The sequence below is a fragment of the Ammospiza nelsoni genome, chromosome 6 (assembly GCF_027579445.1).
Source record: "Ammospiza nelsoni isolate bAmmNel1 chromosome 6, bAmmNel1.pri, whole genome shotgun sequence".
Classification (NCBI taxonomy): domain Eukaryota; kingdom Metazoa; phylum Chordata; class Aves; order Passeriformes; family Passerellidae; genus Ammospiza; species Ammospiza nelsoni.
In genome coordinates this window covers 59,305,052-59,318,627 of record NC_080638.1, presented here as the reverse complement: position 1 = coordinate 59,318,627, position 13,576 = coordinate 59,305,052, and positions in this window count along the sequence as shown.

The window sequence follows — 13,576 nt, the reverse complement described above, 5'->3', positions numbered from 1 at the left end:
CAACACTGTATTGTTTTTGAAGAAAACAAGGTGTATTTTCCCTGCACCACAATTATTCACATTTTTTTCCCTATTGCATTCCTCTAATCCTTCTGCTATTCCTGATTTTTATTTTCAGTGTCTCTTGAAGGGGTTCACAAAGCCTCCTTTCCTACTGCTGCTCATTACCTTCTGAACATTCCCAGCTCCTGAAGACCTCCCTTAAGTTCATATTTATCAGTTGAAATAAATTCTTGTATAATTTATGTTATATTTTCTGATTGAAAATAATTTTTATTCTTTTTTGAAAGGGGAGAAAATTTATTGAAAACAATCTGATTGTTTCTAAAGGAACAAAAGTTCTCTTTTAAGAGAGAGAACCTAAAAAATAAGAGTCTGTTTTTTCTTGGTTGTGTCTGAAGAACACATTCATGTCAGCCCTTCCCAATCCTTTAACTTGAATAGGCTTTGTTATATTCTGTGTTATATTCAGGGGGTTATAGATACAAGCAGGGAATGTGTTTTACCATCCCTGGAAATATGGAAATATGTAATTTATAGGGTAAATGATGGTCTTTGCCTTTCATGCCTTCCCTTTCTAGGAGAGCTGAGGGTGGAAACTGCTGAGCTTGAGCAAATTCCCAGTGGGTTTGTTTTCCTGGGATGAAGTTTTGTACCCACCAGCCTCACCCTGGCCAGCTACAATCTCCCAGTTATGCTGCTCTGTGAGCTTTATGTCATAAATCATACAAACACCTTTCCATTTTCTCTCAGTTGGAGCACCAAGGGGTTTTTTCAGTCTTTTGTGTGGCTTTTTTGGAGGAGAAATTGCACTGCTGCATTTCCTGGTGCACAGCCACCTCTCTGTTTTTTATATTGTGAACCAAAGGATGGTGACAAATTTTTTAGCAGGGGTGGTTTTAAACTAAAAGAGGGTCAAGTGAGATTGAATGTAAGGAGGAAGTTCTTGCAATGAGGATGGAGAAACACTGGCAAAAGGTGCTCAGAGCAGCTGTGGATGCCCCATCCCTGGAAGTGTTCAAGGCCAGGTTAGATGGGGCTCAGAGCCACCTGGTCTGGTGGAAGAACTCCAGAAGATTTTGGGCATTACCACTGGTTCATCCGGAGTTGCGCAGTTGCAGACTCAGCTGGTTGATGTCAGCAGAAGAGCTTGACATGATTTATTGCCATTTTCTGCTCTTGTGGAGCTCCCAGGATGTGGTAGGGTCCTTGGCTGTGGTAAGGTGGACAAGCTGCGCCCACTTCCACTCCAAAGAGCTGAATGTGCCCAATGAGACTCAGACTCCTCTTCAGGGGCTTGTTTACTTCTGCTGAGTTTGCTGTGGGCTGCATGGGGCTTTAGCTTCTCTGCCATTACCTTTTCTCATTCTGCTTCCTTCTGGACTCCAGATGAGACCTAACAATTATTCTCAGGAAGGCACTGCTGGTCCAGCTCCCTCAGCTGGGGCAGCCACTCTGTGAGCAACACTCACCCAAACTTCTGCCATGGGCCATAGTAGAGTTCTTTGTGTCCAAATTCAGATCTTTTAAACTCAGTCCTTTTTTATTCTTGGTATTTAGATAATTATTATCTCAGAGCATGGTCCTGACCTGGATGCAGAGGTGGGGATGTGTATGTCTGGGAATGCAGTCAGGGAGCCAGAGTAGGTTTAGCTTGGACATGAGGAAGAAGTTCTTGGCTGTGAGGGTGGTGAGGCACTGGCAAAGCTGCCCAGAGAAGCTGTGGCTGCCCCATGCCTGGGATAGCTCCAGGCCAGCCTGGAAGGGGCTTGGAGCAACCTGAACTAGTGGGTGACATCCCTGCCCTTGGCAGGGGGTTTGGAAAGGAATTATCCTTAAGATGCCCTCAAGCCCAGACCATTCTGTGATACTTGAGTTTGCTGATAACTTACTGTGTGGATTTGGGAATAAAACAACCCATTTCCTCAGACAGTGCTGCTCCTTAATCAGCCACAATTATAAAATACATTCTGCCCTCCACACCTCAGCTTCCATTCAGAAGTAAGGCACCTTCCCTTCAACACAGAGACACTCCACAATTTTCTTATTCATCTCCTCTTTTTTTTTTTTTTTTTTAAACTTGTTTAAGTCTTGAGGAGCCCATCTTGCCCATTCAGGCACAGAATGCGTGTGCGTGCATGCGTGCGTGTGTGTGCTCCCAGTGAAAGGAAGGGAAAAAAACCCCACAGGTTTGAGTTTGTACAATGTTTGCCCCTTTTCCCAGCAGGGATGGGTTTTGAGAGCCAGGAGACAAAAAGCGTGGCCTCAACAAGCTGAATTTAAAAAAGAACATCATTTTCGTTATGTAGTCAATCTCAATTACAAGCAAATGTTTTCTCTGTTGAGACTTTTCTCTTTTCAGAGCATTATGCAAGGCTCTTTTGTGGGTTGAGAGAAAGGATCAGTGGTCAATAGGGAGCAGAGTGTTGTGTACAGTGGATTTTTGTATCCTTTAGTCTACTACATAATGCGTTTTGTCAGGAGAACAGCCCAACATCCTGAGCAGATTTGCTGAATTAAAGAGCACAGCAGGGATAGGAAACTTGTTGCTAGGTGACTGACAACTGCTGCATGTCACTATCTCTGCGCCGGAGGTTACTCTTCCCTTTTCTTCCACCACTCAGCCTTGCCTTTTAATCTGCATCTATAATTAACTCTCTTAATACCACACAGCCATTTCTCTCCCTTTTGCTTCACGTGGTTCTCCCCATGTTATTTCATCTCAAAAGGGGAGGATGGAAACTGTTTAATTTTTGTGCTTTGCTTGGTGGGGAGAAGTTGGGCGCAGCGTCTCGTGTTGGGGCTGGGATGAGATGGCTCTTAAAAGGCATTTCAGGAGATGTATGCTCTTTGTTCATCCTAATGCCCAGTGAAACATTGCTGTGTTTACCATCCTCTCTAAAGCCTGTTTGTTTCAATTCATCTTAATTGAAACGTGATTGCTTTTAACTGTTTAGGTTTGGTGACCTTCCAAGCTCTCTCGCTTGTGTATTTTGCAAAATAGATTTTTCTTTATACGAGGCTCTTTCTTCAATGACTGGAAACCCAGGGCTGCATCTGGCCTAGATTTGTAGTGGCAGAAGTCAACCAAACAGCAAGGGTTTACCCTGCTTCTTTTCACTCTCATTTTTGCTCTTATTTTTCACCCGCTGATCAGCCATTAGCTGCATTTGTGAAGGTCCCTGTTGTTCTGAGGATGGATCTGTGTTAGAGAATTACACCCCATCAGTCACTCCAGAAATACATATATTTTAATTTTAGGTTTTATTCCAACAGCTAATTCAAAATACAGGGTTTTTTGATGAATGGTCTAATTGCAGATATGGGATTATTTTCTTGGGGTTTTTATTTAAAAAAAGAATGACAAGAAAATGTGCTCCACTGCTTTTTCCTTGCACTCTTTCAAACAGCACCTTTTTTTCTTCATTTTCTGTGCATGTGTTTTGGGGAGGCTCAATTCAGAAGTTCCAAGGAATTAAACCAACAAAAGCTCTTTTTTCCTCTCGCAGGTTTGCAATAAAGCTGCGATCATGGGAAGTGTGTACCTTGGACACTCTTTATACTGAAAATTAGACAGCAATTTAAGAAGAATGGCCAGGCAGATGGGAGAAGTGCTGCTGGTGAAATTAGGTGGCAGTTGTTGCTTCTGGGGGACTGTCCCCTCTTTGCTCAGTGGAGTGCTCGACTTGAGCAATTTAAAGGAAAAGGAAGGAAGAAAAATCCCAAAGACTCTTAAATAGCTGCTTCTAAGCAGGAGCTCTTTCCTCACCAGTGCAAAAGGTTTTACTGACAGCAGGAGCTGCAAATTGTGTCAGTCTCCATCAGCTTCTCTCAAAATGGTCCTGTGGGGGCAGCCTTGGTCACCAGGAGTGGGTGGATTAATGAGCACCACCTGATTAATGTCCATGAGGAAGATGTTCCACAAGGGCATGGAGTGATAGGACAAGGGAAAATGGCTTTAAACTGACAGGGGACGGGGTTAAATTAGAATTTAGGGAGAAATCCTTGACTATGAGGGCAGGGAGGCCCTGGCACAGATTGCCCAGAGAAGCTGTGGCTGCCCCAAGCTGGTCCAAGGCCAGGCTGGATGAGGCCTGGAACAACCTGGGATAGTGGAAGGTTGCAGAGATCATCTGCCAGGCATCATCTAGATCCAACCACCCCCTCAAATGATCCCTCCAGATCATCAATTTCTAACCCTCCTGTTGGAGCTGGGATGGTCTCTCAGGCCCCTTCCAACCAAACCATTCCACAATTCTGTGATTCCACGAGCTTGGACCTCAATTTGTATCTTGGGATGAGTGGAGTGACTTTCACCTATAATTGTTGGCAGAGCCTGAGTTGAAATATTCACAATCACAGATCAATATTGAAAACCTGGTGATTAAATTACATTCTGTTAGTGACAGGGTCAAGCTCACAGCACCACCCCAGCCTGGGGCTCACGCTCTGAGCACAGAACAAGTCCTTGCCTTTCCCTCCCTGCCTCTGAGGGCGATGGACACACAAATGTTCTGGCAAAGAAAAGGGAAGTTCTGCAAAGTATCTAAAATTGCAATTGTCCTGAGTGCAAGCTCTAACCCCAGAGAAAGCCCCTGCAGCATCCATTCATGTTTCCTCCTCACATCCTCAGCTTCCAGCTCCCTCTGAGTTTTTCCAGTTTTTAATGCAGCCCTTGTTGGAGATGCAGCTGCTGCCACAATCTGTCTCTGCAAAGCAGAGCCCATTCCAGGCACCAAATCCAGGCACGCATGGGAGAAGATCTGGGAAGGTGAAAGGAAAGGTTGAGGAGAAAGGTGACAATGACAGAGAGGGGCAGCTCCAGCCTGGTCCCTCTCACAGCACTGACCAGTCTCTGGACACAAAGTCTGCCCAAAGTGTTTTTGCCAGGTGTTGCACATAAAATGTGATAAAATCCATGACCCTGCTGCCCGTAGCTGTGCTGGAATTGCAGGAAGGTCATGAGAGAAATGGGAGATGTTCCTCAAGGCCAGGTCTGGTGTGCAGTGCAAGGTAATTATCAATTATCTTCCAGGCTTCTCCAGGAGGGTTCCTGCCATGCCTTGCCTGTGAAACACAGGGAGATGATGGAGAGCAGGAATTCAGATCATGGCATTATCTACCCTGAGGTGACACCTGCCCGTCTGCTCTGCCCCCAGGAAGATGAGATTCAGTTCCTCTCTCCAGTGAGGGGAGTGGATTCCCCATTCACATCCCACCTCTCTCTTTTCCCACCTTGCCACACAATGGCTGCAATTAATTGGCTGTGCCCTTCTTTGTGCAGAGGCAGAGCACTTCTCCTTGCTGTGGGTTTGTTTTCTAACCTGGAAAAATGGGGGAGAAACCTTCATGCCATAGCTGAGACAAAAAGTTAGGAATTGTGTGAGGAATGGGACTGAGCCACCACACCTGCTCTGCACAAAAATGCAGGTGTGGGATTCGAACACACTCCCAGGGACACAAAGGAAATGCTACTTACAAAAGATAAAATATAGAGATAAAAATACAGAAGTACTACTTATCCCCTGTCTCTGCTGGGAAAAGCAGGAATCCTAAGGGTACAAGGAGAAGCGTGGAGACCCAGGTCTGGAACAAGCAGGGGAAGCTTTTCTTCCTCCATGAAGGTTTTTTTTCATAGTTAAGAGCATAAATCCAGATTTAGAGATGTAAATTGGAGATTACAACATGTGTTTCATACCCCAAACTATCCTTGACCCAGAAAAAGGAGGAGCAGCTCTGCATCTCAGGGCTTGCTTCCTGACTCATCTTGATCTCACTTATTAATAAATTTATGGACTCTGAGATGAGTTGGCCAGACTGTGTTCTTGTCTAAATTTAGCAGTCAATTTGGTTTATTGCTTCAAGGCTGCACTGAAGAAGAATCAACAAAAAAAGCATCCTTTTTTTTTATCACTGGAGTTACAAGTGCATTTGTGTGAAAATGGATCTGAGCTTGGAAATAACAGCAATTAATTATTTATTAAGTGCACATTGGGGATGGGCTTTTTTAAAAAAAATCCACCACATTGCACCTCTTTTCCTCAGCATCTCTCATTTCTCCTTTGGCTGTTTGTTGCCCGTATTTTGCCCTGGTTTTTCCAACACCATTCCCTGGCCCCAAAAATGCTCCTGGAGGCTGTGGGGAGGAAGGGATATCCTCTGACAGAAGGAAAAGAGGTGCTCGTGGTGAGGGACTGATGCTGGAGCTTTTTCTGGGCAGGTTTCTGTCATTTCAGGGGCCTATAAAGCATCTCACATATTTTAATCTGCTCTGCTGAGAAATAAAATTAAATCGTGCAGTGAAATCAATAGGACCAAGTAAAAACATATCTGGAGCCATCTGCTGCCTAGTTAGAGCACAAAGAGAGACAGTTTCCCAAATTACTCTTTCAATGGAAAATGAGCAGCAGGTTTTATAACAGAATTTCATCTTGTGGGAAACCAATCAGAAATGCTTTTGTACCCGAATTTAGTGACTGGCTGCATCCCTCATCATCTCTCACTGAGGCTCCAGCTCTGGCAACTGTGAAAGAGTCTGCTGTTTTGTTTTGTTTTGTTTTGTTTTGTTTTGTTTTGTTGAAGGGAAAAAACCCAGTGGGAATTGGATTAAGATCTCCCCTCCTTGCCCCAGTTCTCAGTCATGTGAGGAGTTGTTGGTTCAGGGTCTCATTTTAACTCATTTCCAAGGCTGAGGTCTGTGGGAGTGATGAAAACTCTCCCTGTGTCTCCCCTGTGTGACCGTGCTCACAGGGGTCCCAGGGTGAAGGAAGAGATGAGGATTTGACTCCATGTTTCAGAAGGCTGATTTATTATTTTATGATATATATTACATTAAAACTATACTAAAAGAATAGAAGAAAAAGTTCTCCACAGAAGGCTGGCTAAGAATAGAAAAGAAAGAATTATTACAAAGGTTTGTGGCTGGGACTCTCTGAGCCAGCTGACTGTGATTGGCCATTAATTAGAAACAACCACACAAGACCAATCACAGATGCACCTGTTGCATTCCACAGCAGCAGATAATAATTGGTTACATTTTGTTCCTGAGGCCTCCCAGCTTCTCAGGAGGAAAAATCCTAAGGAAAGGATTTTCCATGAAAAATGTCTGCGACACCCCTGCAGCCTCTGGTCTCTCTTTTTGAGCTGCCAGGTTGCTCAAAGGCCCATCCAGGTGGGGTTTGGACATTCCCAGGGATGGGGCAGCCACAGCCTCTATGGGCACCTGTCCCTACCCTACAGTGAAAAAAAATCCTACCGTTTAATCTAAACCTGCCATTTGTCAGGTAAAGCCATTTTCCCTTGTCCTATCACTCCACACCCTCGTCAAAAGTCCCTCCCCAGCTCTCCTGGAGCCTCTCAAGGCTCTGGAAGGAGTTCTAAGGTCTCCTCAGGGCCTGGAATGTTCTGTTAAGCCCAGGGTTTTCCTGCTCTTTATTTCAAAACACTCAGGAATGGCAGAAATGCAGAAAATTATCAAAACTGGAATTTCCATTCATTATTTTCCCTGATCAAACATTAAATTCTTAAGAAATGTAACCAAACTTATGTTTGTTTATGCAGTGGGGAGCTCTGCTACCATTAAATTAGTTGTGACATTTTAATGTAATTAGACAACATTAGTGTCAGATAAGATTCATTAATGGACCTTGATCTTTGGTGGTTGTTCGAAACTGATTTTTGCAATGGAAATCTATGTTGGATGGAGGGAAAAAATCATAAATTCACCTTTCTGCTAAAATGCTCAGCTAATTGACATAAGTACATTAATGAGAGCAACACACACTAATAGGATTATGTCAATATTCCCCCTGCATCAGTTAGAGACCCAGCAGCAATGGTCATTAATTATTGCTTTACAGTAATCCTTGGCAGCTTTTGTAGGAGGTGGATTGCCCTCCCTTCAGAAGATCTTTCTGCTTTGTTATTTTCCACAGATTTGGGGCTTTGCTATTGTTTCTACCAATGGAGAAAATTTCAAAACTTCAAGGCTGGGTGCCTAAAATTGCTCTCCTAAATCTATGCTTTGATAACTGTCCAAAACAGAGTTGTGTTTTTCCTTCTCAGGCCTGAAATTCCAAGACATCAGGAGAAACATTTAAAATACTGATGTTTTTGAAATCAGAATGTAACTGTGTTTGAAGGGGATTTGCAAGACCAGGAAAGATATTGGTTCAATTCTCACTAAAAGTCAGATTTTCTAAAGAAATGTATATAAATCTGTTTTAACATATTCAGGCTGAAAATTTTGTCTAAAGATTTTAGCAGAATTACTTCGAATTTCTGCTAACACTTTAATATCCTTTGTCTGGCTGTATTAAACCAAAAGAAAATGTTTAAACCACTGAGCTTTAGATATGATCCAAAAGTGATAAAACCTTCCTGATATTTTAGAATGAACTTGGTTTTGTAATGTTAAAAGCAACAGTGATATTTTATCTTTAAACAGCATTCGTTTAGTGATCCTTGTTTATCTTTTTACACCAGGTTTTGTTTATCATGTCATTCCATTTATTTTTATTCCCAATAGTGTGAAATAAAGCAGCCAGCACACAGGGCTGCTCAGAGGGCAGAATTTTAGTCACATTTCTAAATGAGCAGAGAGTATCTATATTTATATAAACCAGCAGAGATAGGGACAATAATCCCACTGCTGTGTACTGAAATGTGCAGCAATTTCTCTCTACAGCTCCCAGAATCTCTCCTTCCAAGTTACAAGGGACAGGACAAGAGGAAACGGCCTCAATTTGTGCCAGGGGAGGTTTAGTTTGGATATTTGGGGAAATTTCTCCCTGAAGGGTTTGTCAGGCACTGGCACAGCTGCCAGGGAAGGGATGGAGCCACCATCCCTGGGGATGTGTAAAAGATTGTGGATGTGGCACTTGGGGACATGGGTTGGTGGTGGCCCTGGCAGGGCTGGGTTAACAGCTGGGCTGGGTGGGCTTGTAGGGCTTTTCCAAGCTGAATTATTCTGTGATTCACAATCCAGGAATTATGCAATGGTTTGTGTAATTAAATGCAGGTTAAAATGCAGCACAGGGTAATGGAGCAATGCTGTAACATCAGATTGTGGTGTCTCAGCTGCAGTTTCCTTGGTCCCCCAAATTTCTGCCCCCTCTGCCTCCCCCAGCTCACCTCTGCTCAGCTGAGGTGCTGCTTGGCCAGATGTTCACATCTGGACACGGGGAAGCAGCTGTGCCCTGCCTGTCCCTCCTCCCCCAGGGACTCACCTGCCTCCCCTGCTCCTCCTCAGCAGACCTGCAAAGAAATCAACATTTCAGATGTGATTGAAAGCAGCCAGTGGGGCCCAGAGCTGGGCCAAGCACTGTGTGGTTCCCTCAAAAACAAACCCAATGAAAAGGTGAGGTTTATCCTTCCAAAAATTAGAGTGAAGGGTCAGACATGCCCAAACATCAGCCTCAGTGCTGAGATTTTCACGAAACCAGCTCAGGTGTTTATTGTGCTGAGCCCTGAATGTGAGCTTTGAAGAGATGCTGGCGGTGAATGGCACAAGCTCAGAACAGATCTAAGAGAGAGCCAGATCCAGAGAGGGGAGGGGGAAAGCAAAATTTTGCTGCATTCCCAGTCTGCAAAAGAATTGGTATCCAACAAAATGTCTGGGTAGGCAGGTACTCAGATAGAATGCCAGGGGAGCCTGAGGGCCAGAAAGATTTGCTGCTAGGAGCATACAGATATTTGCTTTTGCTCTGTTTTGGGTGATGGCTCTAGTTAGAGCATCATCTCTGCAACCAATATAATGGCCAGTGGGGCTTTTTCTGTTGTCTTATAGCTTACACAAGTACCTTGCATGTGTGCAAGGGAGCATGAGGAGCAGCTGTCTGCCTTTAAAACCACTTTGAAATCCCCATGCAGGGGAGATCTCTGCTCCTTGCTGTCCCAGCTCACACAAACTGCTCTGCTCAGGCAGCTTCAGTAATTTGCCTGGTCAGAGGAAGGCAGGGAGTGAGTGGTGAACACTCTCCCATCAGGGGCTGCAGATCCTCAGGGATCTGTGTGTGATGCTTCAGAGACCCACCAAGGGCAATTAAGAAAAGCCAGCCTTTAAAAGGCATGAAATCTCAGTGCTTGCTCCTGCTGGAAAAAGAGACATTTATGAGTGAAAACAAGCTGAAAGTGGTTTTGCTGAAAGAGCTTCACTGAGGAGAGTCCCTGACTGTGACCGTGTTCACAGGGGTCTGAGGATGAGGGAAGAGAGGAGGATCTGACTCCATGTTTCAGAAGGCTGATTTATTATTTTATGATATATATTACATTAAAACTATACTTAAAGAATAGAAGAAAGGATTTCATCAGAAGGCCAGCTAAGAATAGAATAGAAAGGAATGACCACACAGGTTTGTGGCTCAGTTCTCTGTCCGAGCCAGCTGACTGTGATTGGCCATTAATTAGAAACAACCACATGAGACCAATCCCAGATGCACCTGTTGCATTCCACAGCAGCAGATAATCAATGTTTGCATTTTGTTCCTGAGGCCTCTCAACTTCTCAGGAGGAAAAATCCTAAGGAAAGGATTTTTCATAAAATGTGTCTCTGACGCCTGACCTCATGAGCCACATCCCAAAATTCTCCAGTGTCCAGGAGTCCCCAGGCACAAATCCTGTCCCATGGAGGTCTGTGAGCTGCTGATGGGACATTGAGGGCTTCCTGCTGGGGGCAGGGGACCAGGAACTGTCCCAGGCTGACCCAAACCCCATGGAATCAGAATGGTGTGGGTTGGAAGAGACCTCAAAGACCACCCAATCCCATTCCCTTTCCATGGGCAGGGGCAGCCTCCAGCAGACCAGGGTGCTCAGAGCCTCATTGGACCTGGATTGACCATTCCCAGGGATGGGGCATCCAGAGCTTCTCTGGGCAAGCTGGGCCAGTGCCTCACACTCTCACAGGGAAGAATTCTTCCTGAGCCCTAAATCATGGCTAATTCCTCTTCCAGAGTCCTAAATCATGGCTACCCCTCACCCTTTCCTAGCCTGATCCCCTCTCACCCACCATGCCCTGCTGCTGGAGTCAGAAACACCCAAATCTCCATTTTCTCCTCACAGGGTGGGTGAGACCCCTCTGTAATTTACCCACAGAGCCCAAAAATGACTCCACAGCAGGCACTGAGGTGGATGGGCTGGGAAATCAGGGACAAACAGCACTGGAGACCCACATTTGGACAGGATGATGCAGGGAGGAGCAGCAGTCCCCGTTGTCATGTGCTGAGCGGATGAAGGTACCAAGGGTTTTGTTTATTTAAGGTCATGGAAGAAAAGGGGTCTGCAAAAACTGCTGGAAGTCAGGGAGGGGATGACTCTGTGAAGCACCTGGGGAGGGCTGTGGGTGGTGGCAGGAGGGGAAAGTGCAGAGGAGCTGGTGCAGAGGGCATGGAAATGCGGGGAGAGCGGGAATGATGCAGGGCGCGGGGACAAGGACAAGGAGCTGGAATGAGATGCAGCAGAGAGAGGGGGAGTCAGTGAGGGGCTGTGAAAGGCTGGGCTGATCCTGGCAAAGACAGAAAAGGATTTCAGCAGCTCTGCTCTGACTGGGAGGGAGGATGGAGAAAAGGAACTTTTATTTAATAACTAATAAGTAAATCATCACTGTGGATTTTTATGAGTGCAGAGTTTAGCCCCTTCCTTTGGTTTCTCCACACACACAAATTTTGATTCTTGCCATTTTTGGGAACAGCTCTGGTATTTTATCCAGCTTTGCTGTCGTTTGTATTGAACTTTTCTTCCTCTGCCACCTGTGTGGTAAATGTCTTTATTTCATCTTGACTCAGAAATGCTCAGGGCTTACTCTGATGTCTCTTACTCCAGCTCTCTGTTGCTGCAAACCCATCAGTAACATTGTGGCTGCCCTCAGTTTTTTACAGATGTAAATGAAAGAAGAGTTAAGCCTTGTCTTTGGATCAGGAGGCCTGACTGCCTTTTAATAGAAGCATAATGAAACCATCAAGAGTTTTCATTCAATTAGACTTTTTCTCCCTCTGGCAAATGATTATAGCACATTTACAGAGTAATGGGCAATTACTTTGTACTCCTTGTCTGTTGACATGCTATTAAGCCTGCATTTTCTGTCCCTAACAAAGAGATCAGATGGAATTGTTAGGAACTACAAGGAATACATAAGAACTACCAGAATAAATTTAAGCACAATGAATATGGATCTGTTAGTGAGATGCATGATGTGCAGTGGCAGATTCCTCCACTCCTTTCTGCTCTGGGGAAATATCAGTTACACATTCTTCTATCCCTTCATACATTAACTTTAACTTTTCCTCCCGTGTCAAGAATGATCTCTGTGCTGAGTGGGTGTTGATTCTACATTGAATCCTGTGCTTGTGAACATGAGCCTGAGAGGCGCAGTGAGGACTCAGAGGGAAGTTTTGCCCCTGGAAGATTTGAAGGTGTGTATTGGTGGAGGATTTTTAAACCTGCAACTGGCAGGCAGGAGCAGGAACTGATGGAGTCACTTCACTTATGAAGCACAGAGGATGGCTTTAGCAATGCTGATATTTTCTTTAGCTCAATGACATTTCTTATCCAGCTTCTGGAGGACATGGAGCTTCTGCTGCCTTGGGATGTCCTGGCAGGCAGCAGGCAGATGAGTTCAGCTGGGTGGGTGTTGCTGAGTGCACATCCCTGAGAGTCAGCAAAGCTTTTACAGGGGGATTTCAACAGGAGAAATCCAACAGATTCTCCCTCAGGAGCAGCAGCCTGCAGCATCCACTCTGCCTGCACAAACTGCTGCTGCTGCTCTGGGGCTCTCCTCTCTCAGCACCAGAGATCCTGTAGGGATGGCAGCACCTCCCTAATCCTGCTCATCCTGCTGCAGGGCTCAGGTCCCAGGATGCTGTTAGCTGGGAGGTCAGGAAGCATCTCTGAGTTGCACCACCCCTGGTTGTGGTCATCAAATCTGCAGAATTACCCTGTCTGGAGATGCATTATACCAGTATTGGCTGAGTGAAATTCTGTGGGATATGAAATCGTGGGAAATTCTGTGGGACATGAAACTGTGAAATTCTGTGGGACATGTAATTGTGTGAAATTTTGTGGGACATGAAAATGTGAAATTCTGTGGGACAGGTACAGGTTTTTAGGTGGATCTTCACCTAAATGCTCCTCTCCCAGCCCTTGTGGTGCTCCAGCTCATTCCAGCTCCTGGCAGCAGCAGCGTGGTCATGTTGTCACTGACACTTAAAGGGTGACAAAGTGCACACAAAGCCCTTCTTCACCTGCCTGGCTTTGGGCTCTTTCAGTATCCCCTGTGATCACACACCCATGAGTGGGACAGGAGAAACAAAGCCACATCCTGTCATGGTCAGGAATTCGAGCACATGTTGGTAATTCCTGCCTGGGCATGCAACAGGATCAGTTCCCAGCTCAGGAACCACCTTACAAGGAGCAGCTCTGAGCACCAGGGATGGAGGAGTCACCCCAACAGAGACATTTCTCAGGTGCTCCATCCCCAGGCTCAGGGGAGTGGGACAGCTTGGTCTGGGACTATTCCCATGGCAGCAGAATCTCTGTCAGGACTGTGTGGGATCTGAGGAAGGTGGTGAGATCAGCAAGACAA